The sequence below is a fragment of the Bombyx mandarina genome, chromosome 21 (genome assembly GCF_030267445.1).
Source record: "Bombyx mandarina strain Sakado chromosome 21, ASM3026744v2".
NCBI lineage: Eukaryota > Metazoa > Arthropoda > Insecta > Lepidoptera > Bombycidae > Bombyx > Bombyx mandarina.
In genome coordinates this window covers 3,216,713-3,242,982 of record NC_143227.1, presented here as the reverse complement: position 1 = coordinate 3,242,982, position 26,270 = coordinate 3,216,713, and the positions used below count along the sequence as shown (strand labels likewise).

Here is a 26,270-nt window from a genome sequence, read left to right as displayed (position 1 = left end):
ACTACTATTTTTAAATGTTGTCATTTGCTTAAATTAAATTGTTTATAATGCTTTGAGTTCTATTTACAATGTAGTTGATATGTGATAGCACCGACCCACCACTCTATTATTAGGCCGCTGAAGCTTTGTAGACCAGGTCACCAACCTAAAAATCGAATTATCTGTTTTATGAAACAAAATAAAAGTAATGATAGATTATAAAAAATCTATTTAATTCCGTTAACGGTACGCGAAATAAATGTCGTTTTTTTTATAAATAGTATTATATATTTTCAAATATCAAATTATTACATAACATCACATTTATATGTATGAAATAAACGTTATTCATTAATGTAGTATTAATAATGAATAATTTATTTTAATTGCGAACAACCTTGAATGCATAAGTTCATTCTAAGAATTCATTTTATTTTACGAAATAACATAGTAAGCAGATCGTATCTATACTTAATATTAGAAAGCTGAAGAGTTTGTTTGTTTGAACGCGCTAATCTCAGGAACGACTGGTCCGATTTGAAAAATTCTTTCAGTGTCAGATAGCTCATTTATTGAGAAAGGCTATATTTTTAGGGTATATAACATCGTGCTAATACCAATATGACCGATAGGAACAAGCGGAACAGCAATAAAGAATGTTTCAAAATCGGGATATTTTTTCTTTTTGAGAGCTTACGCTATGATATACGCCCAAGTAACTATTCCACGCGAACAAAGTCGCGGGCAAAAACTAGTGCAAAATAAAATTAAAAATTCACTTCGGCAGCGACATTAATGAATGTATCAAAAAATGTTAAACCTAGTTATGACGGGCATCTTTTTTTGTAATTACCTCCCAATAACGGCTGTCTACGTTATTATCATATTTAGTTATTTCCTTAACATCAGGGTTGCATTATAGGAAAGGGCCTCGCTGGGTGAGGTCTTTCTAGTATATAATATACTATTTTGCCATTAGTGCTTACGTACTAAAAGCAAAGAAATGCTTTATCATCACCATATGGATTTTTTTACCATACTCCATCCGTCACTGAAGTAGTGTCCATTCCGCTTACCTGGGTAATAATGGCTTCATTGACCACTGAATGAAAGACTCCATCAATTAGCAACGACCTCGTTATCTTCTGGCAAATGTCGAAGGCCATCTTTGTTAGTGATTTATTTATTTCATTTATTTAGTTGCACCAACAAAGTGATTATCAATCATCATCAGAGATCAAAATGTATCAATTTATGTCAATGTATGTATTTATGTCAAATGCATTTATGCCCTTCCAGTTCTGCGCTGAAACTTGTATTTTCTTATTTTTTTTATTTCTTAGATGGGTGGACGAGCTTACAGCCCACCTGGTGTTAAGTGGTTACTGGAGCCCATAGACATCTACAACGTTAATGCGCCACCCACCTTGAGATATAAGATTTAAGGTCTCAAGTATAGTTACAACGGCTGCCCCACCCTTCGAACCGAAACACATTACTGCTTCACGGCAGAAATAGGCAGGGCGGTGGTACCTATCCGTGCGGACTCACAAAAGGTCCTACCACCAGTAATGAATGGTAATAAGAACCTATAACCTATTTCTGTCTGCTGTGTATGTTATGTACTCTTAGAATTGTGAAATTTATGAATGGGAAACTTGTTTCACTTCCGCGCTTGCTACACACCTATATGGACACCGCCCTGTTTCGTTATGCCGGTTCAATAATAACAGCTGATTAATTATGTTATTGTAATTATTATTTAAAAAAAACAAAAAGAATACGCTGAATCATGCTACGTTGTAACTAAATTATTTTTAATTGCAAACGTTTTTGTTCTTCTAGCTTTTTTTTTGTCTGATTTTTTTTTTTGCAGAATAATAAAAACTATGGTTTAATTTTGACGAAGGCAACGGGAATATTATGAAATATCGACTTCGACTTTTCGTAAGCGGGTTATTTTCATTCCGAACCTCTTAATGGTCTACTATTCGGGAAAGATTAAGGTAACTTTGATTTAAAAAATATATCTTCTTCTCAGAGCTTGTTGGACAACGAAAGTGGCGGATGAAAGGCGATTGCATGCAGCAGAGATGCGAATGTTGCGATGGATGTGTGGAGTAACGAGAATGGATAGAATACGGAATGAATATGTTAGAGGAAGTCTGAAAGTGGCACCTGTGACAGAGAAGCTGAGGAGTGCACGTTTGGGATGGTATGGACATGTGATGAGACGGAATGAAAATGAAGTTGTTAAGAGAATGTTAACTATGAATGTGGAAGGATTTAGAGGAAGAGGTAGACCTAAGAAGAAATGGATGGATTGTGCGAAAGACGATATGGGTAGGAGGGGAGTGAGCGAAGAAATGGTATATGATAGAAGAGTATGGAAGGAGAAAACATGTTGCGCCGACCCCAGGTGACTGGGAGAAGGGCAGGATAATGATGAATGATGATCTTCTTCTCAATCGTATCACTTGACGGAGTGGTCGTGGTCGTCATGTTGTATTGGAAAGGGCAGACTTGATGCGCCTCACGATGTCCCGCCATCTCTCCAAAAAAAATATACAGAATATAATTTAAAAAAACAACTGATCTTCAAATATATATAAAAGGTCTCATCGAAAGAGAACGTTAATAGGAAAGACGACGGTTCTCGTAAGCCAATTAAACAAAAAGGAATCTATAAATACGCGTTATAAAAATAGGTTAATAACTATGTAAATTGGATCTTCATTGTAAGCGCGATTTGTCGTTGCACGATGCCGTATTGTAATCTCGTATATAAATTTACCGAGTCGATTATAATAAAATCGGCTTTCTTCGCAAACGTAACCTGTCGATATACCATTCCTAAGCCATAAATCGGATTACGTAAACCCGAACGTATTTCGTAACCTTTCCTTAGCTACGGATATTTTAATACGAACATACCTTTAGGTTACTTAACGTTTCATGCCGTAAATAGCGTAAAAGTTAACTCAATTTGTATGCAGTTGGAACACAGCGCCCCTAGCGGCAAACGTAGGCAAACGTTCTACTCCATACAGATTTGAGTTAACTTTTACGCTATCGAGAACGTTAAACAATTCGCACTAAGCAACACCGGAGGAAGGTAACGGAATTAGGAAACTCCTAAAATTAAAAAATTCCAAAATTTTCGCATTATTTAGACAACTGTCAAAAGCTGTTCATTAGATAACATAATAAATACAAAACGTACAAATTCACTAGTGGTAGTGTGTATTGTGAGCCCGCATGGATATGTATCACCACCCTGCTTATTTCTACCACGAAGCAGTGATGCGTTTCGGCTTTGAAAAATGAGACTTAAAACTCATGTCTCAAGATGGGTGGCGGCATTTGCGTAGTTGATGTCTATGGGCTCCGAACATCACATACACCAGATAAGCCGTGAGCTAGTCCACCCATTGTAACAACTTTTTTCTTTTGGTAGGAGACAGTAATTAAATTTTGATAGTTTTCTTCGATCTATGCATTAAGTTTTCTTTTTAAGATATCCACGCAACTTGTTATAGCTTGGTGTCGATGCTTCATCAGGGTCACGTGAGGGTTTGTTTTATCAGTAACAGCATCGTTGTCATAAGTGAGCGACGCACGCAAGATAAAGACGCTCAATCTCAATTGAGATGTTATATAAATAATAATGTAAAGAAATAAAAATAAATTTAAACTTAATAATATTATGAATGTTCAATCCTCATTGTATTATGCCTTGGATTCAGAGAATGTGTTGTATACAGTCCTGTTTTTGGGTCGATTATCGATTCGTAATCAGAACTGATAACATACATGCAATAGACTCGATTTTCGTGAACTCTTTAAACCAATTACACGCAATAAACAAAGAATTCAGACCAATTACATTCAATCATTGCATAATTAGCTCAAAATAGTCATTTAATATGTACAGTTTTAGATTCGCGATCAAAATACAAACGGAAATGCTCAAGTTCTCAGGCTGTCAAATGATCGTCATATATAAATCAACAGTTATTATTATGTATATAAAATTATTATTTTAAAAATAATACAAGGCATTTTATCGGCGACTGGCACGAAAGTATAATCCGATGTAATCTGTCATATTATTCGAATTATGCTGATATATATTTGTAGCCTCTACTTAATTTACATAAATAAAATACATATCAATTATGCAAATATAACTTAGTATCAATCACACCTCAAAATTGATAAATAATAAAAGATTTTCTTCATAAGTCATGATTATTACGGTTGCGGAATATATCAAAATATTTCTTAAACATGGACTATTTAGTTTTCAAATATGTTTAACACCCGTATCTTTAGTCGTTTACACGAGCTTAACTCGACTCGACTCAACCTCCAACGCGCGTTTCGGTATGCTTACACCCGTATCTTTAGTCGTTTACACGAGCTTAACTCGACTCGACTCAACCTCCAACACGCGTTTTGGTATGATTAGTCGTAAAAATAAACTCCACTCAAACGTCCTTGGAAAAATTTCCTAACCGGAGTGAAGTGACCGGACTGTCAAGCTAAGGTACGTCGCGACGTACCTTGAACGTTCCTCAAGGCTGGTTTTCTATCGATGTCCAAATAGTATGTGGACCGCAAATGGAAATATATGATATTGTTGTGCAATGGCCTGGATCTGTGCATGATTCGCGCATATTTTGATAATTTAAGTTTGATAATATTTATTAATAAAGTAAATAGTTCGAGGTTAAACATTTGAAACTCTTTATTTTATTTACCTACATAAGAGTCATATTTTGCTTACTACCTGATAAATAAAGTCAATGCGATTATAAGTTTTATTTATATAATAATAAACTGGTGGTTGTGGAAAAGCACTTCAACAACACGATGCAACCAAAATCACATAAAAGCGGCGAATAAAAATACAAAGCCGGATCCGAAATCTAAAATAATAATAGGTTAGAAAATAAATAATACACTTTCAGATTTACCGCACGCACACATATTTACGAATAACTCAGCAATCAAAACATCAAACAAGTTCATCTAGTGTCAAACAGACAGCGGCAGCTTGACTTTGACATTAAACAATGACCATAGACTACAGAACTCTATGGGTTTGATGCTAGCTTGATCAAATTTTCATCATTATTACCTCACTCGAGGACTGTTGAGGAATATTGTAATGGTCGACTAAAAATACCAAACTCGAGTAAGTTTGGAGGGAATTCTCGAGCATCATCGGATGAGTTAAAAGTGGAGGACTATTTTACGAAACGTCTAAAGATACGGGCATTAGTCGTAAAAATAAACTCCACTCAAACGTCCTTGGAAAAATTTCCTAACCAGAGTGAAGTGACCGAACTGTCAAGTTAAGGTACGTCGCGACGTACCTTGAACGTTCCTCAGGCTGGTTTTCTATCGATGTCCAAATAGTATGTGGACCGCAAATGGAAATATATGATATTGTTGTGCAATGGTCTGGATCTGTGCATGATTCGCGCATATTTTGATAATTTAAGTTTGATAATATTTATTAATAAAGTAAATAGTTCGAGGTTCGACATTTGAAATTCTTTATTTTATTTACCTACATAAGAGTCATATTTTGCTTACTACCTGATAAATAAAGTCAATGCGATTATAAGTTTTATTTATATAATAATAAACTGGTGGTTGTGGAAAAGCACTTCAACAACACGATGCAACCAAAATCACATAAAAGCGGCGAATAAAAATACAAAGCCGGATCCGAAATCTAAAATAATGATAGGTTAGAAAATAAATAATACACTTTCAGATTTACCGCACGCACACATATTTACGAATAACTCAGCAACCAAAACATCAAACAAGTTCATCTAGTGTCAAACAGACAGCGGCAGCTTGACTTTGACATTAAACAATGACCATAGACTACAGAACTCTATGGGTTTGATGCTAGCTTGATCAAATTTTCATCATTATTACCTCACTCGAGGACAGTTGAGGAATATTGTAATGGTCGACTAAAAATACCAAATTCGAGTAAGTTTGGAGGGAATTCTCGAGCATCATCGGATGAGTTAAGAGTGGAGGACTATTTTACGAAACGTCTAAAGATACGGGCATAAAAAGATAAAGCGTAAGCTATTCGTTTAAATTAATATTACCTACAGAGTTCGTCGTGTCTTTAAGAATCGCCTCTTGATTTCAAGTTCATGGCAATTATAGTGTGTTTATGGTTCGTTGGCTAAGTCATGTTTTCGCTTCACGTGACCGTACAGACGCGTGTGGCCAGCAGTACGCGTGATGAAGTTTTTTTTTTCTTCTCTATAATATCGTTACACGACAAGGCGTGTTTGCGAACTAATCTAAAGTTCTAAACTATGGCACGTGGACCTTACAGTTGAATATGCAATTTCGAAAAGGGCACATGTCGCATATTTTGTCAAATACGTTTTTTTCATATAGATGTAGTTTTGAGGCTTACCTACTACACCCATTTTATAATAATTCCAGTAATTTTCAATTGCTAATTAACACTAAAATATATCTCAAAAGTTATTTTTTTAAATTTTACACTGCTTTAGAAAATAATCAGTTTTTTTTTCATTTCATGAACATTTTACATTTTCAGAGGTGAGCCCTTTTCGAAATTGCATACCTATTCAATTAATTTTGACGTATCCGTAGTCGCAAGGACAGAAATGCTCTAAAATTTAGGACAAGGTGGCCATTATGAATGCGACAGGAACACGTTGTATGCAGGTCACGTCCGATTTGTCACTGCGGAACGTTGTGAGGGAGAAAGTTCAACGTGGATTTAGTTCCGGAGGTAGGTAGATGTGTTGGTAGTTTAGGTCGGAAATTGTAAAAATCATACGGTAATTTTCGAACATGATTTTTGGTACAATTTTCAGATGATATCGAGATTTCCGTTTTGTCATTCATTGTCTTTGCGTTTTTTAGATTATGGAGAAAGATAATTTTAATTATAAAGATAATATTGATATGGCGCGTACCTTGAAAAGTCTTTCAGGTTGAGCCCCGTGAGCTTATTTACCAGTTCGCGCATAGTTGGAATACCTTATACCAACGGTTCCCAAACTTATTTTGTCTACTGCCCACTTCAAAAATAAATTATTTTTTAACGCCCCCATTTTTTCACCTACTTAAGAACCACTATAGCGAGAGCTCAGTCGGTGTCTAAGAGTCCTCCTAGATGAAATTACAAATCGCCTCCCCGGCCTCTACAGAACGCCCCCATTTTTTTCTGGGTCTCTTACCGCCCTTTGGGTCCTCCAGCGCCCACAAGGGGGCGTTATCGCCCACTTTGGGAAAGGCTGCCTCATACCTTACTTTATTTTATTAATTATTTTTGCCTTATTTTCTTATATTTATTTTACTTATTTTACAATAGAGATGTTTTATAAAAACATCTTCTTATTTTATATTTATAGTGTGTGCGTAATGTAAAAGCGACAGAAAAAGAACATGAATAGTACTGAATGTATGTTATGAAAGAAGAAACCATTAGAATATTGTTAATAGTTAAATTGATACTAGACATTTTATTTATAATAAAATGAAAAAATTAGACGCGAAATTATGAAATCGTAAAATTAATGTAACATATTTGATTTATTTTTATGTGCTACGTTTCTCTGTTTAAAAATAAATATATCGTAGCTCTAAAGCTTGACAATAGCAACTTAGACAAAACGAGAAGAAAATGATATATTTATGATTAAAAAAAAGTGTGTGTGTCCGCTCCGACGCACGACTGGAGTTTACTGGATATAAAAAATTAAACGAAACAATACGAGAAATAGTTCTATATTACGACAACACGATACACAACAGATTATTAACAAATTAACGAGACACAAAACAAACGACTAACAAATATATGAAAATACAATAATGAGAGAAACGCGAGATCAGTACGAGGCTTTGTGGCGGACTGCCGGCGCAGCAGCCCGGCGTCACCTGCGATAACGCGGCCGCGCGTTGGCTCCTGATTGGCGCGCGCACGCATCACGCAATCAGGAGCCAATCAGGCGCATAAAGCATTTCGTGTGACATGCTAGGCGCATAACGCATTTCGTGTGACATGCTAGTACGATTTTGGTCCCCATAATTTTCATACCCCGGGCCTATATATGTAAATCGATTCTAAAGGAGTAAACTCCAAAAAAATTGTAAAATTCGGAACACTTAGTTATCTTATATATTATATAGTCCAATAATTCTTTCAAAATATCAATCGACATTATAAAAGAGAAATTCCGTATTCATTTACTTATAATACGTATTAATTTTAGTCGCATTTCGAACGTTTTTCTTAGTAGTTTTTCTTAATTTAAATCATCTATTCACACATTCACTTTTTTAATTAAGGTTCTTTTTTATTTTCGCCACAACAATGACGGTATACAATTTTCAGTCACGTAATAATAATTACATATGAGTTTCTGAATACGACATAAACGAGCTGTTGTAACTTGTAACTTTAATATTTGTACTTATGTTGTAATTTTCAATGCCGCATTTCATTTAGCATATTTTTCAAGCGTCGAATGTAGATGTTCATGCGGTCCGCTTAATAAAAATAAATACGGATGGGGTTCAAAAATTAAATGTAATGGCAAATGTTATTTTTTTTTACTTCATTTTCTAGTGTGTACGAGAATTGTTGAGTCTTTTGAAGTAATAGACAATTTATTTTAAATATATGTAGCTGGTAAATTTTAATGTGCGATCAATACGCTACGTTGGAAATTTTACACTGCAGCTCAACCTTTCCGGTCGCAGATCTAGAGGAAGACCCAAGAGAAGTTGGAAAGATGTAGTATGTTAATGCTAAAGGACAAGAGAGAATGTAATGCTTCTGACGATGATTTCAAAGATAGGGCGAAATGGAGGAGAAAAATAAGGAAAGCTGTCCACACCACTATGTGGGATGAATAGCTAGGAAGAGATGGAAAGAGAGAGCTAGTAAATTTTAACAATTTTGAGTTAGCTATGGTTGTTTTGGTATTTATTGGTCAAATCATAGTCGCTAAAACGTACAAGTGTTAAAACTTAGTTCAGTTAATAAATATGTTTTACTGTTAGTATTAGTTAATTCCCGTTTCGACTTTGGGTACTATTCCAATATACACTGTGTGTATTCATACGTTGTTATTGCAGTGTCATGCGTCATCATTATTAATCTGTGACTGAAAATAAACTTGAGTTGTTTCAATAAACACGTAAAGGATAATATTATTTGTAAGTTAAATGCAGGACACTTCTTCTTCGTAAGTGAATATCTCAAAAGTACTCCACTTTTTCTTTTTTGTCAATGTGACTGGCGGCTATCCGTCTTCCGTATCTACATACGGCCTGATATTAAATGATTGACTATTGACCCTGGAAATTTTGGGCCACAGCCTACACTCCAGAAATACTTCCTGTAAATCTAATTACAGAAGAAGCACATGGCGCAGGAAAACCTTGGGGCGATGCTTATTCCAGAGACGAAACCCAAAAATTACAAATTTAGAACGATGTTTGACAAAGCAAGGGTAAAAAGAAGAAAAGGAATCATCTTGAGTAATTTTTCAGAGCTCTCTCCATGACACTGTACCTAACACAAAGAGAACCAATGACGCGAGACATTGCTGTGCACCTCAGCAAAAAAAAAAAAACTTCTTATTCGGGCACTATTTTCATAAATAAATGATTAAATAACATTTAGAACATAGCCATTATTTGTGTCATCAAAATATAGAATAAGCAATCTAAATTTCAATCTAAATTAATATAAAAAATCAATCTAAATTTACGTTTAGTTACCAAACTCCCACATCTTTTGAAATAAACTATCATCAAAATAAAATATTTTAAAACTGCACAAACAGCAATGATATATTGATATTAAAATTCGTTCTCTTTTTGTTCGAGAGTGCAATAAATTTTGGTCAGTCTACAGATTACATTAGGACTAGTTCATAACGAACAAAGAATCTCGCTCGATTTCTCGTTCTTTGTAAATCTTTGTGATAATTTGAATAAAATTCAGATAGAGATATGTTTTAAGTCTGGAAAACTTTTGTCTCTTAAAACCGCATAAGTCATTGCTTTAAACCCGGTAGGTACCACTTTATACATAAACAGTCCTGTTTCAGACTGTCCACTATCTCTTGGTTATTGTATCTTTTTGGTTCTCCGTAGCATATAATAGGCTTACTGTTCAAACTAGAATCATGCAAATCTGAATGAATTCGAATCCAAACAATGGTTTCAGTATGCCAATGAGATGTTTTTTTTTTGGTAAGCATGGCGATTTCTATGGGTGCATTTACTACTAACCACCTCTCTTAATTGGGACCAAAATCTCTCGCTTACTATTATTAAATTTAAAATTTTTCTGTCGCAACAATTCGTATGTTCGTTACGTATATATCTTTACGAGTTCGCGAAAGTGTGCCTGCATCGCTAACCGGGCCAATGGGTAATGAGATCTGGGTGGATTGTGTACTGGCTCCTGCCTTATCAGTCAATATTGCTTTCCATTGATTAACAATATCGCGTCTTTGTATGGATGGAATTAGGTAGCTTTTTCTATGGCAACTTTTTCAAATCGTTTACATGTAACTGTGCTAGGGGAATTATTTTTAGAACGGTGATTTATATAAGTGATAATCGGTATCTTATATTGGGTTATATTTTGAAAATCTACTCAATGATTTTAGATAAGCAAATTTATACACAATGAATTCCATCGATTTATGGTTCGCCCGATTTGTATAAAGTTAATTAGGAAAAAATACTTTTAAATTGCAGAAATATACATATGATACTAATATTCCTAGATTGCGCTATCAGAAAAGAAATCGGCTAAAGCTTATTAACGCTAACCTTTTGCCCACTGAGTTTCTCGCCGGATCTTCTCAGTGGGTCGCGATTCCGATCCGGTGTTAGATTATGCTAAGCACTTCTCTTACTAGGGCTAGTGTTAGCAAATTCTCTCAGGCTGAGCCCGTGAATCACCTACCCGTCCGGGCGTAGCTGGAATACCCTCTTAGACTACCAGCCAATAGGTAGGGAAAAAAATACTAATTTTAATAATCGCTGCCATTCGTTCATGAATGTCCTTTGGGTATATATGTACAATATGCTTAGTAAGAAGATTGTACAGTAGTACGGGCTCCTTTCAAACCGTCGAATACCATCGAACATCGAATAATAACCACCAATGCATCGTAAAAAGGTGGGTAAGAGGTATCTCTACCATGTTTTATATTAACGAACAAAAATACCGCCCTTTACAGTACCTAGTATTTGGTTTTGGATTTTTGTCGTACCTATTTCGTGAGAATATTAATCAACGTCATGTAGACGTTAATAGAATAATCGATACTAATCTATACTCTATACTAGTCTATACTATCTATACTAAAATATAAATCTTTAGTGGTTTTTCCGGATATTCCGGTATAACTACTGAACTATGCAACCGATTAACTTGAAACTTGGTATCCATGTAGAAAATACATGTACTTAATGGATAGGCTAATATTTATATAGTGTTGGACTCCCTAATAATAATGACAATAAATAATAATGTTAATTTTAAGTGCGCAGCGAAGCGAGCAAGTACGGCTAGTGATTGATAAGACTATGTTTTTACTATGCCAAAATCATATCTATTTCGGCAAACAAGCGTAAGAGGTCTGCCTAATTGAGTCCGTGAAATTTGACTTTCGGTTTTCATCGACATCAGTCTAGACATGGCTAGACAGGGGCACAGATAAGTCGCTTCACATCTACAGCGTCTGTGAATGCTGTAAACCCCGCGCTGAATAATTGTCTATTGAAAAGTTAGAGAAGATAGGCAAGAAATTGGACCCGTGTACAATTAACTGACATCTATCTCATCTTAAATGATCATCAATGAATTCATTGAAAAACTTGAACATTACGAGTGACTACACCAGCCCTGTTTTCTATAATATTATGTAATTTATCCTACTGTAGACATTCGTCCTTTCCTTCTCGACTTATAGGTCTATATACGGCACTGACTTTCTTAATTTTACAATTGGCGATAGTACAGAACGGAGTAGGGTTTCGGCAATGCGGGTTGTCAAACCGATCACGATTATTTGTGCCATCGCATTTGGACGTTTGGTGCGAGTCAAAGCATGCTAGCGAATAATAAATAACAGTTATTAGTTAATAGTTATAGTAAAAAAACTAACAAAATACGCTTTTATAGAAAATTCAAGTAAAAAATAGAAATACAATTTTAATAAATTTGAATTAAAAATAGTGTAAGAAGTTGTTCGTTTTTTTAAAAAAATATTTATTTTTAATTGTTTAGTTGAATTTCAATTTTTTTTCAATATTGAATTGTCATCGGTCCTTGATAAGTATACCAAATTTCGAGTTAATCCGACGTTTTGAAGGGGGTCAAAATCATGTTCAAAAATTCCGTTACAAACATACATACATACGTCTGAAGCGAATAAAAGCGTATTAAAAACGTAGGTAGTAAGAACGCTTGCGGTACACAGACGTATTTCTGCCTCGCTAGCAAAACAATACAAAATTCGCCTTTTAGGGTTTTCGATATTAGCAATAAAGCAATTTCTCAACCCTTTTTGATAGGTTACTAAAAAACCATGAAATAAATAATTAAATTTTTTCGATATCTACGAGAATTAGGCGGGATTAGCAGTACAGTAAAGATTGAGGCTTTTTATTACTATTATATTAAGTGCTTTACTATAAACATGTTCATAAAACAATACATGTGAGAACCCATCATACTTTTTGTCAGTTTAATAATATATATTCTTTTACGGAAATAAGCCATACGATAAGGTCGAACTGAAATTAACTAAAATTTACAATTTATAGGCTTCTTGGAGCAGCGTTAAAAAGGTATATTTTTCATTTTTCGTAAATCTTAGACATACTTGAAACTGCTTTGTTTATCTCCCTTATTATTCCTGCTGTTAGATCACTCGTGAATTATTATCGTAAAGACGAAACCCTAAGTCAAACAAACTGGCAGATCTCAAGATAGGCTTAGTTCTTTCAGAGTGCAAAGAAACTTAATTATCAGTTAATAAACATTTTCATATAATTCTTGTTAGCACACAATTTAAAGGTCGACCGATAATACCTTAGTCGTCCGTGGCGACGAAAACTAAACTATTCGAAACATTGGAATAATTAAATAAAAAGAATAATGCTGATGTTAACGGCTTACATTAAGTAAGCAAAATTTTATAACGTACCTATTGTTTTTTTTAACATTGTGTGTGTGTGTTGTAGTCCTAGGGTACCCCGCTGGTACATAGGGCCCTCACAAGTTGTCTCCACTTTACCTTGTCTTGCGCTTGCTCCTTAACATCACTCCAGGTCACGTTGGCAGTCCTCATCTCATTCTCCACGGTGCGTCGCTAAGTGTGTACAGGGCGACCAGGTCTTCTCCTGCCAAGCGGTTGCCACTCAAACGCGATTGATGCTGCGTTGACTCCGCTGCGTCGTAGAGTGTGTCCTATCTAACGCCATTTCCGATGAGCAATGTCTTGCGCGATGGGATTTTGGTCACATTTAATCCAAAGGTCTTTATTAGAGATAGTGACTGTTCAGAATATGCGGAGTATCGACCACAAGCACTTATTTACAAATACCTGCAGTCGGTTAATTAATACATTAATACGTAGAAACTTGACCAAAAATTATATGAACTCTTTTTGTTAATTATTTAGATGTATGATCTACTTAGGACTTTATTAAAATGATTTAAGTCCTATGTCATTTAATAACATACTATAAGCATTCATTTTTTTATTAGCTGCTACCCGCGTTTTAAGCAAAAGTGTCCGTATAGTTTTGCCGTGGGAATGATGTTTTTCGGAATAAAAAAGGGAGCCTATGACACTGCTGACCTAATACTGTCACTTTAAACAAAAACATTGCTATCCGTTGCTTCGTTTTCACGCGCGAAAAGGACAAACAAACACACGCTTACCTTTATAATATTAGTACGGAAAGTATTTTTTTCTTGTTGGTCTTCTTTTTCTCTTCACATTTAGGCTGATATCTGTATTGTCCCAGAAGTTCCTATTTACGACCCAATGGTCATCTGATAAAGAATGTCTTTATAGCATTAAGATCCCTGTTTATATTATTTTGTACAATTTATTTTAAATAATTAAGCTGTTCAGAAAAAAAACGCGTTAACCTTCATTTTGGGACGTCTCGTAACTGGTAGAACACCAAAGAGTTTCGGTAATCTTGTCTGTGGTTTAATAATCAACCGTTACGTATTAAATATTATGAATAAATTTCGTTTCGTAATTCGTCAAAATGGATCAGAGATTTGAATAATACTTACGCTGTTTAGGTCATATTTTCTCGAGTAAAATGTCTTACTCACTCACAATTTCTTATAAGTTTATTGTTAGCGGTCACATGGATAGTTAATATTTAATCTAGAGATAAGTATGTATGTACCTACAAATTTTTTAAGACATCATAAAATATTGTGGCAACAAAAAGTAATGAATAACATTTAAATTGCAACTTTAAATCAAATTTATAAATTTATAAATAGAGATACCAGCAATTTGGAACGCCTTGTGGTGACCGGTAAAATAGAGGGAAAAAGGCCTAGGGGTAGAGGTCCCAAACGATGGTCGGACCAAATAGCGGAGGAACTTGGGATACCTATCAGCGACGCACTCCACCGGGCTGCAGGGCGGGATCGATGGAGACAGTTGGTTGACGAAATCGGACGGAGTCACGATCCTCAGCAATGAGGAACCGATCGAAGAGAGAGATAAATTTAATATACATATATTGACAAAAAATAGCTTTATTTGGCTATCGAAATTAGTGTCGAATACGTAACGGTTTAAATGAATTCAATCCAGTTAACAGTTAAAGACTTGTATATTTATTTATTAAGTACGAGTATGTAACGTACCGAAGGCCTAACTTCAAATTCCCGCTCATGCTTTAATCAAATGCTTGGAGAAATAGCAAAAAAATCTCACTATTTCTCTTTACATTTTATTTAAATAACGCTTCACGCGTACTATTATTGACACCTCCTGGCTGAGCTTCTCCTCGCCCACCTGCCCTGGTGAAACGGGAAAGCTCTGGGCCCAGGTATCCCACATTCATAAAAAAAAAACTATTTACGAGGATTTGTGACGCAGAAACTAGAAACTTAAGTCTATATTGCAGCGACCTTAAATAATATAAATTTGGTTTCTTTCGAATTATCCGAATTGGAAAGGCCCTTGTTGAAAAATCGAAAATTTGGATAAGTGCACGCGCAAACAAGTGGACGCACAATATGTTACTGGTGGTAGGACCTGTTGTGAGTCTGCGCGGGTAGGTACCACCGCCCTGCCTATTCCTGCCGTGAAACAGTAATGCGTTTCGGCTTGAAGGGTGGGGCAGCCGTTGTAACTAACTATACTGAGACCTTAGAACTTAATCTCAAGGTGGGTGGCGCATTTACGTTGTAGATGTCTATGGGCTCCAGAAACCACTTAACACAAGGAGGGCTGTGAGCTCGTCCACCCGTCTAAGCAATAAAAAAAATGTTTTATTTAAAGGGCCGATCACGCCTAGTACCGGGTGTGAGTAAAAACAAGCATGATGCTTGCCTAAAATTACTGAACCGATTCACCAAATGAGTCTCCGTTAAGGCTGAATACGCCCCGATAGTTCATTACGATAATAGCCGATACCTCACTAGCTATTCAATTCAGTTATGTCATTAACTTTCGCCAAGTCTAGGTCTTGTTACTCTTGTAACGAACTTCCTATATTTGCGTAACGTTTGCTTTGAGAGTGACAAACTACATAGCGGAATAAGGAAACATTAAATAATCATGAAAGTGAAAACCTTTGTTTTAGTTGTGATTTCGTCAAACCTTGTTTTGGTAACATTTAAGTAATAGATAGGTTTTGCTGTATAATTTGTTCGTTATTTTTAAAAATAGGTAGGTTGTACATGTGGCGTCACAGTTCAACGTTCAGAACATTCATAAAACATTCAGAAAGGAGCGCCTGATAATTTAATTAAAGCAAGAATACTTTTCAATTAATTGCAAAATTATTTGTAAAGAACTTTAAGAATGATATAAATATGGCTGTCTTCGTGCTTCGGGTATGACCTTTTTATCCCTACCTATGCTGATAGCCTTGAGAGGCTATTTCAGCTTCGCCTTAACGTGTGTAGGTGGGCTCACGGGGCTCAAACCGGAGTGTTTTTAACACTGACCCTAGCAAGAGCAGTTCTTCGCAGAATCTACCAACGAATCGGAAACGCGACCCACTGAGAAGATCCGACGAGAAACTCAGTGGGCTGTGTCTATGGGTTAATTCGCTCGTCGAGCACTTCGTCGCAAGCGACGGGTTCGACGAGGACGGTGACCGGTAGGGTATGACCGTTAATACTACACCACTGTTGTTTCTGGTTACAGTAATGGTCTCATTGGTAAAAACTTTTCATATAATTGCTTAAATGTTACACTAGTTTAAACTGTAAATAATGTTTATTGTACGGTCGTTGGAATGAAATTAAAAATCAAAGGTTTATTGTTATCCAAATCACAAAATTACGAAAGAAATACATTTATTGTGTTTTTTCGTGTGCGCACGAATTGAAACTGTACTGTTGTTTTAGTACATAAAAGATTTTTTTTAAATAGTACCATAGATCTACGTAAACTTTCAACACCCGTTTTGGTTACATAAATAGATATACCTGACGGCCCTACATAAAAAGGGAAATCGTTAACGTGCATTGCATATAATAATCAATAGAGGCGGCAATATTATCACGTGCGTGGTCGCTCATTGTGGCCTCAATGCGGGCGAGAAAGGAATACGTATTTATAGCTTTAATCATGATCACAAGACCCAATGCTGGTTTTAATTTAATTACGATCAACTCAATAATAGGGCAGAGCGCAGTCTACTTGCCACTTCTACCCCACCTAGACTGTGTATGCAATTACTTTTGTCGCGACATAGTATATTATTAAACAGTCTGTTCCTTGCTGGATGTCTTGTTGTTCTCTTCAATGAAACGATTTGGCTCGTATTTACAGGTTTATTAAAAGATAAAAACTGAAGAACAAATAATAATGAGGTTGAATATTGTAGTAGATAATGTATGTAATCGTTAAAGATGTAGGTATATGCGTTCGCGATCGCTCGATGAAGTGAAGCTCGGTGGTGGGCGGGAATAAAAACTTGTTTGGAGGGGGATTTAGAGATCCTTAACACAGTCTAACAATCGATGCACTATTCCACCAAATCCATACATCAGTGGCCACGTCAAGCTCAATACAATGTACTTTAACTAGTGTTGTCTGATTCTGAATAGTACTTCATACTATTTGAGCCACAAGATTGAATGATTAAAAAGATTTGAGTGGACTGCGTGAAACTTTTGAAGTCGTCGTGGCCTAAGAGATAAGACGTCCGGTGCATTCGTGTTGAGCGATGCACCGGTGTTCGAATCCCAGGCGGGTACCAATTTTTCTAATGAAATACGTACTTTTAACAAATGTTTACGATTGACTTCCACGATGAAGGAATAACATCGTGTAATAAAAATCAAACCCGCAAAATTATATTTGCGTAATTACTGGTGGTAGGACCTCTTGTGAGTCCGCGCGGGTAAGTACACCGCCCTGCCTATTTCTGCCGTGAAGCAGTAATGCGTTTCGGTTTGAAGGGCGGGGCAGCCGTAGTTAAAGGTGAGACCTTAGAACTTATGTCTCAAGGTGGGTGGGGCGGCATTTACGTCGTAGATGTCTATGGACTCCGGTAACAACTTAACAGCAGGTGGGCCGAGAGCTCGTTCACCTATCAAAGCAAATAAAAAAAAACTTGTAGACAGCTTACTACGATCTAGCGATGTTTAAATTTGCTTCTTACAGCTAAGTATATCTATTAAAATCGCGAATTTTTTTAATTTGTCAAAATTGATAATATACAATTTCATCATATTATTATATTAACTTTTGGTGTTTTAATAATCATACCATCTATTTGAGCGTTCATATCTGGAATTACCGAGTCGATCCGGTGAATATCTATCTACATTTTAGCTGAGTGGTATTTAGAATGACGAATTGTTAAAACGAATTTTACTTTGTGCTTCTCCAAAATAGATAGGTATTCATGGACGTACTCTTGGACGGTGACTCAGTCGCTATCGGGGCCACAAAAACGATTGCGACCATCGCTCGTGAGCTTCAGTTGCTTCACCAACGTGAAAGTGGGACTTGGTTTAATGCATTAATTCGATTAGACACGCGAGATATTTGCCCGGCTCCATTACAAATATTAGCAGCAATTCATGCATGTGTTCTAAATTGAACCTGAAAAACGATTTTTTTTTTATTGTTGCGTAATTAATGACGTCGTGTAAATGTTTTTTTTATTTTTTATTGCTTAGATGGGTGGACGAGCTCACAGCCTACCTGATGTTAAGTGGTTACTGGGGACCATACACATCTATAACGTAAATGCGACACCCGCCTTGAGATATTAGTTCTAACGTATCAAGTGTAGTTACAACGGCTGTCCCACCCTTCAAACCGAAACACATTACTTACTGCCTTACAGCAGAAATAGGTGGGGTGGTGGTACCTACCCGTGCGGACTCACAAGAGATCCTACCACCAGTAAAAAAGTTAAGTAAGCAAAAAAGAAACTGAAATAGTTTTTTTTTCAAGTAGAATTTCTAATATACATGACTACTATCCGTTTGGAAAGCTACATGAAGAACTTCATCTCTTTCTAATAATAAAATTGGACTAAAACGTTTTCAAGACCTTCAGTGGTTTGCTAGAATACATTGGTGATTCAAGAATAGTTAACCTTTTGGTATATCGCAACTAGTCAGAAACTTGGGGGAAATCCAGACGGCAAGATTTGCAACATAAAGACTAACAACAGCTTTCATAAAATTTGCCTTTTGTGTCTCAATGTGTACTTGTCATTTTTAACAGTATGTTCAGAACGAATTTAATAATAAAACACTGGGTTTTATCGGCATCCACGTGCCAGAAGTGAATTATTTTAAATACGCAAAAATTAATGATCATACTAATCAAATGAATTGCGACCCTGTGAATGTTGACCCTCAAAATAGGTCTCATTTACGTAAAAGAAACATATCCTCAATAAAATACTTGTATATTTTGTATAAAGGTACCATGAAAACGAAATAACAAAATTTATACCATAAATACTGGTTTTGCGGTAGGGTAATATTGTTCCGCCACGATTTAGTGATTAGTTCTTCAGTTCTGGTCTTTTATGGGTATGGTTAAGATATGCAGGATTTCAATTTCTGCAAAATTTCGGTACATTGACGTTGTTGACCTTTAAACATGTTCACGGCCATTTTCATATCTGTCGGTCAATAGCTCTGTCACTTAATTTCGTTATTTGATTACGTAGAGACAGATCCGTGTCGATTCCTGGAATCGTCTGAGTTAATGATTAAATAACGTTGAGCCAGATACTCTCAAAGTTTTTTTTTTTTTGGATAGATTGATTTCGATGTTTTACAGTCTCGCATAAAGTATACGTTTAACAATTTTTTTAATTTATTTTTTGCATATATGGGCCGAGCTCACAGCCCACCGGAGCCCATAGACATCTACAACGTAAATGCCGCCACCCACCTTGAGATATAGGTTCTAAGGTCTCAGTATAGTTACAACGGCTGCTCCGACCTTTCAACCCGAAACGCATTCACGGCAGAAATAGGCAGGGTGGTGGTACCTACCCGTGCTGACTCACAAGAGGTCGTACCACCGCTTCAATTGTACTTGTCCAAATATTCATGCGCTATTGTAGTGATGCAATCGAAATTTCGTATCTCAAAATCCGCTTAAAATTCGTTCTCGGCCACCTCTGCCCAACTTTTCTATAATAAAAATGGTGTTGCTATTATCTTGAAATAAACAACTGCGGTATACGAGTAATTGTTAATTACCAGCCAGCGTTTGTTCTGAACTGTTTTTCCTTTGCCTATTTAAGTATAGATAAGTGAAGTGAAGTGTGAAATGTTTAAAAAAATAAACATGATTTAGACCAGTTAGTTGACTATCGACTGCGTCTCTTGAAAGTCCTCGTAGTGTAGAATTGCAACACTGGATTTCGAACTTGTTTTACAAACAAAACTTGCTAAAGATACTGTGTGTGTAGTTACTAACTGGATGTTTATTTATTTATTGCTTACATGGATGGACGAACTCACGGCAAACCCGGTGTTAAGTGGTTACCGGAGCCCATACACATCTACAACGTGAATGCCGCCACCCACCTCGAGACATGAGTTCTAAGGTCTCACTTTTAACAGTCTAACGGCTGCCCCGCCCTTCAAAGCGAAACTGCTTCACGGCAGAAATAGAGTGTTACCAGTACTTTGAATGTGTCCAATTGTTTTTTGATTCACTTCTTTTTTTATCGTTACGGCTTTACGATACTTCGCAAAATGGTGGCATTCGTTATGGGTAGAGTATGAGGAAGCACCAACGACGTCTTGTGGGATTTTGCAGAAAGGCTGGATGGATCGACCCTGGATAGGCTCATCCAGTTGCGTGTTCTACATGCTGTTGCCAAGAGACTGATTTGATATACCGAGATTTACTTAATTACTTAAATTATTTGTAATACGAACTCACTATGAGACTATGATGTCAATAAAATATTTTTTTAATTTTTTTTTGAATTATAGTGTTCTTAATGTAACCCTTAAATAAACTGCAATAAGGTTCGGTGTTAAACGAATTTTTAATTTGTTAGAATGAATAAAAGACAATTTCCGATCCTCTATGAATTTATTATACGGCGTGGCCGTGACTCATACGAAATATGCTGTGCAAGAATAATTCGAAACGTCATTCGAAATTGCATTGTTCCCTATTTTATAGGTTACTTTATTACGTAGTTTAGAATAATGGAACTGCGCAGTGATTCTGCGTTTAAATTAGGTGCTATTTTCTAAAGTTAAAAACGATCAAAATTTTACAGTCCTTCTTAATTTGAGTTGGTGTTAGGGTTGCCACCTTTTTTTTTTGCAGATAAATTACATTGGTACTTTAGTACGTAGTATTAAAATAAACTACAATTTATTATTTATTATTATTATGTTTAAATACGTATTTTATTTATTACAATTAAACACGGTGTTTCCCGAGCGCTATGACATGTCCTTCTTCAAACGAGGCTTGTGGAGAGTATTAAGCGGTAGGCAGCGGCTTGGCTCTGCCCCTGGCATTGCTGAAGTCCATGGGCGACGGTAACCACTGACCATCAGGTGGGCCGTGTGCTCGTCTGCCTACAAGGGCAATAAAAAAAAACAAATTAAACAAGAAATTGTGAACTTATGAAACTAACATTGTTGACATTTGAGGTTAAGTTGCGTTCAGAAATAATTGTTAAAAAAACGAGTGCTTAGATGTGGCGTTGGCGAGCGGCGACATCGATTGAGCAATCGATGTATTTCGCTTAACGAAAAAATACATATCACTGAACTGTTCAAAATCCCAAAGAAACCTAAACATGTCAAATAAAGTATTTCCGTGTGCTTTATTGTTCACATAAAGTATAAAGTACAATAACCTGAAATAACGTAGGTACAATACTTTATTATAAAGTAAGGGTGGCAACCCTAGTTAGGATATCGTCTTTGACGATAGAGCTCGATGTTTGTTTCCTAATCCCAAGTACAATGAGAGTTCATGAGCTATTCAAAACATTTTGTTACTTTTCACACTGGTCGTGGTTCGCCTTTTCACTGAGCGGTATTCTTCTCTTGGCATATATGTCTTCTTCTGTCAGCTTAGTTCAAGAATGGTATGTTACAAAATTAAATGTTATCCAAATACTATTGAAAATAGACTACACGTCGTCGTGGCCTAAAAGGATAAGACGTCCGGTGCATTCGTATTGAGCAATGCACCGATGTTCGCATCTCAGGCGGGTACCAATTTTTCTAATGAAATACGTACTTTTAACAAGTGTTCACGATTGACTTCCACGGTGAAGCACAAAATGGTGTAATAAAAATCAAACCCGCAAAATTATAATTTGCTTAATTACTGGTGGTAGGAGCTCTTGTGAGTCCGTACGGGTGGGTACCACCACCCCGCCTATTCCCGCTGTAAAGCAGTAATGCGTTTCGGTTTGAAGGGTGGGGCAGCCGTTGTAACTATACTGAGACCTTAGAACTTATATCTCAAGGTGGGTGGCGCATTTACGTTGTACATGTCTATGGGCTCCAGTAACCACTTAACACCAGGTGGGCTGTGAAGCTCGTCGACCCATCTAAGCAATAAACAAAAAGAAACCTTACCCGTCTCTCGATTCTTAACGACAAATTAAATTAAGTCTCAAATCAGGGACATTTATTCGACCTTCAAAAGGCTTAACATTGTGGGAATATAGATGCTAACAGCCTCGTGAACTCTCAAGGTTTCGAGCTCCGCTTTCATTAACTATTGTAAAATAAATTGAACCGAATTACAAACACGATCGAATTTGATTATTAAGGTTAAAGTTGTTTATATTGTTAATGCTACAATGAAGCGTGTGTGCCAGAAAACGCAACAGGACGGAGCACTTGTTTTAAGAAGCGTTGCCTTAATAAATACTCAGGGACTTATTTGCGATTTAAAAGTCACAGTTGTGATATCCCCTCACCTCCTTTTTATCATCGCACCTCCCGCCATCGGAGCAGAGTTCATCCATATCATTTGGAACCGCTGCGTTCATCGACAGTACGTTTCCAGAGGTCTTTTTTGCCACGTACCATCCGGCTATGGAATGAGCTCCCCTCCACGGTGTTTCCCGAGCGCTATTACATGTCCTTCTTTAAAAGAGGCTTGTAGAGAGTATTAAGCGGTAGGCAGCGGCTTGGCTCTGCCCCTGGCATTGCTGAAGTCCATGGGCGACGGTAACCACTCACCATCAGTTTTGACTGTATATAAGCCTTGATAAAAACTACAGTTTCTATTAGATTTGGAAATCATGGCATTCGGTTCGGCTCACTTCCATTTCAGTGGGTCGCGTTTCCGATCCGGTGGTAGATTCTGCGAAGCATTGCTCTTGCTGGGGTCAGTGTTAGCATCACTCCGGTTTGAGCCCCGTGAGCTCACCTACTAGCTAAGGTTACGCTGAAATAGCCTCTCAAGGCTATCAGCTTAGGTAGGATACAAAAAAAATCACTTCCATACGCGTTTTTTTTTATAGCTGCAATCTGTGGCTTGTAGGAAGCGTTTACGTTGGAACCCTCACGCGGCTCCCGGGTGACCCTTATGGCCCGGACGATTCAGTAAGATAAGGCTCACCTGTGAGCAATGTGGTCTAACTGAAAATACTTGAGTTATCATATGGCGTTCAGTTTGTTAAACAAAAAATTAGTACTCTCATATAAAATTCGCCGCAATGAAAACTTTTCCAATCCAAAACGACAACGATTGGAAGTTAATTCGGCGATCATATTCAATATTTATTGTCTTTTACACGACACACGGTCATGAGAAGGTCGTCTTATGATAATCGTAATTGAGTTACTAAGAAAAAAAAATCATATGTGATTCTCTCGTTCGTAAATCACACGAGTTGTTTTGATTTGATGTAACAATTGTTGAGCATTACGAGTGTTGTCCTTTTTGTCTGGTCAACATTGTACGTGACTTTTCGTTTTTGTGAATTTAATATAACGTGAATGATGTAACATCATCGGAAAATGAGGCGGAGTGTGGACACGTGTGTTAAATGCCGGGCTGCTGTTAAGTAATATAGTGAACGTGCTTTTTTTTTTAAACACATCTTGTGTTACGTTATGTTTTACAGTCGCATAATAAAGTAAATGTACAGTATACGTTGGTGAAAATCTTGAAACGCCAGAAATTCGATGTCACATGAAAATATAAAAATAGCAAAAAAGATTAAGCGTATTATAGCTGTATTCTGAAATCGATGGTATAAAAGCAAACTTTTCCACTGAAATGCTTTTATAAGCTTAAATCCGCTAAAGTACCTACGGTTTATAATGGGCTCAAGTATTCCTCTCAGTCGAAGGTTGGATCTTCGATAGCCCGCTTTGAGCGTTCAGGGTCGAAAGATTCTTCATATCCACTTGAAAATGAATGTTGACAAGCTTAAATAGCGCAATATAATATGCAGGAATCTTTTAGCAATTTTATTAATTGCTTAAATTTTAAATAATAATAATAATAAATATATATATTCATTGTGTAATTAAGTTTAATTAAATAAATTTTGTTTTTGATAAATTAAATGCAAATCAAGCGGGCTTACCTCAAGTCAGGGTTAAAGTCGTCATGACCTAACTGATAAGAAGCTATGTAGGTGTCTTCGAATCCAGAGACGTGAGTATGCCGATGATTAAATCCCGCGTTTAAAACAGTTTTTAATTACGAGGTTTTTTCATTTAAACAAATTATATGCAAAAAATAATAAAATGTCAAATACAAAATATGAGGAAATCGTCGACATAATTTGAACTTTATTTTATCCGAATTTGACTCGCGTCAGTATGTTAAATCCAAACGAGTCTAAAGGTAGACACTTATGCAATGTTGACATAGAATCGATAAAAAAATATATAAATACATACTTTTAAATTTGTATAAGTATGTAAACTTGAACCGGTCACCCACTTATACCGGTTCGTAAAAATGTAATCGATTTTTTTTTTAGTTCATTCGATTGTAAACAGCTCTGCATCGATCATCGCGATTGCAACATTGGAAAGGCGGATCGTTATGTAATTTTTGTTCTTGTGTAAAGCGTTCGGTGAAAGATTTGTCCCACTCCTAAGTGCAGTCAGCAGTCTTGCATCGCGCACGGACGAGGCTGGTCGTTATCGCGGGCCTTGATTTATGAAAAAAAAAAATACAAAAAGTATTACTTGTGACCTTAATGTGATTGTGAAATTAGGAATTTTACGTTGAGTGCGTCCAATTGCGCGTTCGTCTACGTATGTGTTTTGATATTTATTGTTGGATGTGTCGCGTGATGTTATATTTTCGTAGCAGTTTTACTAACGTCCGTGACACGCATAACGCCGTGCGATAGAAAACGTTCTACGTTCGTTTCTGTTTTTTTTTTTTTTAATTTCTAATTCGATATTTGAAAGAAATCGATTTATTGATTAATTAAAAAACAGGCACGTCGTGATAATAAAATAATGGCCTATTTGTAAATCGTTGAAGATACAAGTCGTCTAGTCATCAGAAAATTCTTTCGAATTCGTTTCTTATAAGTAATTCAGCTTTTTTTATTATCGTAAATTATACACATTTTTGAACAAAAAAGTGCGTGCGTACAAAGTACACATGTCAGAAGGGAAACTTCTTTGGCGAACTAATTTATAAGTCTTGTTTATATTTATACAAATCTAAAACTTTAGATTTCCGAGACTTAGAGGAAGGGAAAAAGGAAGATATTTTCCCCCCAAAAGTCTGTCAAATGTCAATCTCAAACCTCAGTGTTGACAGTCACATTATGTTTAGATTTCTAAATTGTAAATGACTAATGTTTTGCCAATTGAATTGACTAATTTAATTTCATGCTATTTGATTAATGTTCCAAATTCTTTTCATTTCATTTCAATTCCTATTAACATTTTTCACAAAAAAATTATAAAATATTAGGCTGTATGGTATGATACATTTGCCTTTCCAGTTGGAAAAATACAACAACTACTACTACTGACAAGTACTTAATTTCAATAGTTGTTTGATGTCACTTCCGTTGCATACCTGCGTGACGTTCTGTAAAAATTTTACCATCATGCGCCTAAAGAAGTTTCACTTCAAAAAACAAAGATGTTTTGCACATTATCGTATGCATGTATGTAGTTACTGAAGTTTGTTTGCAATTAACGAATAAACGATGATATATCTACATACATATTTGCCTTTGTAAAACATAGGACATGTAACACGCAATGCGATTAATTAAATGCGCTAAAGTTTTTGTTTCTAGTTTAATTCGAGATTATCGTGAATAATAAATACAGCGAATTTATGTTTATTTCTTTCTAAGTTTTAAATAAAAGTAATTATTTTTACTCTCTTTATTGGTGGTAGGACCTCTTGTGAGTCCGGGCGGGTGGGTACCAACACCCTGCCTATTTCTGCCGTGAAGCAGTAATGCGTTTCGGTTTGAAGGGTGGGGCAGCCGTTGTAAATATACTTGAGACCTTAGAACTTATATGTGAAGGTGGGTGGCGCAATTGC

At 36.2% G+C, this 26,270-nt stretch overlaps 1 protein-coding gene across 2 annotated transcripts in view; it reads left to right on the top strand.

The window, feature by feature from the left end:
* Window positions 1–26,270, top strand: part of LOC114242352 (protein fem-1 homolog CG6966) — a 126,642-nt gene that overhangs the window by 50,982 nt on the left and 49,390 nt on the right. The window contains exon 1 of one of the 2 annotated variants that reach the window (XM_089736303.1): window positions 24,834–25,006. The exons of the other annotated variant lie outside the window; for it this stretch is intronic. The gene's annotated coding sequence lies outside the window, so the exon portion shown is untranslated. Of the gene's footprint in view, window positions 1–24,833; window positions 25,007–26,270 lie in introns of those variants that run through there. 2 annotated transcript variants of the gene reach the window in all.